This window comes from Schistocerca americana, chromosome 3, assembly GCF_021461395.2.
Source record: "Schistocerca americana isolate TAMUIC-IGC-003095 chromosome 3, iqSchAmer2.1, whole genome shotgun sequence".
In the NCBI taxonomy this organism is placed as follows: domain Eukaryota; kingdom Metazoa; phylum Arthropoda; class Insecta; order Orthoptera; family Acrididae; genus Schistocerca; species Schistocerca americana.
Genome location: NC_060121.1, coordinates 107,958,822 through 107,961,669, shown reverse-complemented (window position 1 = coordinate 107,961,669; position 2,848 = coordinate 107,958,822).

Here is a 2,848-nt window from a genome sequence, read left to right as displayed (position 1 = left end):
AAAGAAAGGGTAAGATTTACCTCCACAAGATGCTAAACTCATTAATTGAAGCGGTTGGCTGAAGAACAAACAAGTCTCGATAGAAATCGTAACAGCCACCAGGAGCCAGGCAACTGTAACGGCACATAGGAAGAGCCCCTTAATAAATCTTTGCAGATAACAGGCACGCACACTTCCAGAATAAGGGTAGAAAATAGAAGACCTTGTAGTCACTCAAGAAATGAGAGGACTGGAATGAACTGAATAAAATTACTATTAATTATCCTAAGTAACAAATTAGATATACCCCGGATGACTGTTGCGAGTGCTGAGAGGCTTAACAGAACATTAGGATTACATAACGTGGAGTTGACCAGAACCCAAAAAAGAGAACAGCGCATGTCAAAATCCCATTTCACAGGTGGAACAAGTTTTACATAATTTAAAGTATCAAATACTTATTCAACTAATCAACTAAATCCTCATAGAAAACTGGATAAACAAGTTACACAAATGCAAATTTATGTCACATTTATGTTGGTTGGTTTACGGGGGTCGTGAGTGATATGGGACGTGCTGGTTATCGATTCAAACAAACCCAGGACTCAACCACTAAACATCAAAAATTCATTTCTAATACATTGGGCTGAATATTAGCACTGAAATGAAACCAACAGCACCCAGCGGAAGAAACGGAAGAGAATACTAATGTGTCTTCCAGGAACAGTCAACAATAGTTACGATGAATAACTTCGGCAATAGGGCCAGGTTACTGAAACACCGTTTTAGCGGAATGTGAATCTGGCCAAGCGCTAAACAAAGGTGTATATTAGGTCTTACTTTGATTGATGCATACTTCGACGAATAGCTACAGGTACCGGGACACAGTCTTGCTTCCACACCGGCAACATAGACGAAACAGAACTGATAGAACTTCCATAACTAAGTAGAAAACGAGTGACGGAAGAGATGATACACGCAGTGAGAGACGAAAGCATTGGGTTGTAAATCACTTGATAGTGTTCGTTTCACATGTCAGAGCAGAAACTATTTCAAAAATCAGGGCAACGACAACTCTGTCGCCCCTCACACAGATGCGATCATTTGCATATTCAAATAACGCATTATGATTCGATAATCACCTATGAACGTCAAAGATATTACTTAAAATACATTCTTGCATTAATGTCTTTCACTGTTTGCTACATTATGTGAGTTCAAATGTTTTATACTGTCAGCATACAAAAATATTAGCTTAATAGAACTGCGAAACATACGTTCTGTACGAAAATGAATTAAAGAATTGCTTTAAGACCACTAGACTACTTGTCAAATAAACAACGGTATAAATCTGCACGTATCTGTAGTAATAAGGATAATTAAGGTGAAAGTGACTCAAGACAAATATTTACTTGCATCAGCATAAACAAGTAACACTAAATATTTACGCAAACTTAACAGGAATAGTAAAATTGAGACGATGTAAATCGTATCGCTTTGTAAACAGAAACAAGGAAAACAGAAGGAAGACACAGTGCCAATTCCTTATCGACCTTGTCCACGTCAATATGTACATAATACACAGTAGACGTATTCAAGATTAAGTCAAGCTGTATTATTTTTTCCCTTGCCTTTTTCCAAAACATTTTTCTTAATTGTGTAATCAGACTCTCTACTGAAATGTACTCTCTGATACGTGCCCCTCTATCGCAGCTTTTAGGTGGGTACTGTAGAAATCACCCCTCAGATGCTGCTGAATGTACTAAAAGCTTAGATCTGACAGAACTATGATGAAAATCCTGATGGGCTGTGAAAAATTGACCGAGGAAAAACGTGTCTGAAATCGGAAGAATCGCGAATTATCCAAAATAAATTTTAAAATTTCCTTCTCTACCTAAAACAATATAATACAAAGAAAACTGACACGTGGAAAGCCCTCTCCTTCTTTAAAAACTTTGGTTTAAAAATTTTTGTGACACAAATTATAAGTAGCAGTACGTATTTCAGAGTAAACATGTGTCGAAAACTATATTATAATGGCTTTGTACTTGAAAGTGATGTAAAGGTGCACGGAAATGAAACTGTGACACGACTCGTGAGATGCATTTACAGTCTTCGTATTAAAAATGTGTTAAAATGCTCAAATTACGGAGCATAGACTTCAATTGTACGAACATCAACGTGTGCACGACGAAGTGTTCTCTGGACGGTAGTAGGACTACAACCGTTAGGGACGGGCGAACTGTTACTTGAGAAATCTGCTGGTGATGGTGCGGCAAATCTACATTATGTAGGTTTTGCCGTATGGACCAGTTCTGACTTCTTCCTCGCGTCGATCGGCCACACCCGCCGTATTCCATGGAGGGGCGTTTATGGGACACCAGACAAGTATGGGCGTGCAGTCGCACGCACTAGCACCGCAGGTGCCAGCTTATTCCTGTTAACTGACGCGCTGGCAACATTGCAGTTCTGGCGGGTGGACCCAAACAAGACGGCTTAACAGAAAGGAAAGTCGGACAGTACTGTTTAGCTATAGAAAAAGAATGTACCCCATTGCAGTGGAAAAGAAATAACCACTTCCATAAATGAAGGATGGACACTAAATTAAATGTAATAAAGACTAAGTAATCAAGAAGGTCGAAACTTAATATAAATAAAAATTTATAAATAAGACAGTAAACACAAAATAACCTTATGTGACTATGAAATGTACAAATTGTGATTTGTGAGCTAATATTATGAAGATTTATCGTGAATTATCAATAAGGGCTAACCTGCGTCCAGTCAAAAACACAAAAAACTTAAAACTCCACAACATCCAACTACTGTGTTACGTGGCATTTAAGTAAACGACGTTTTCCACTCAGTA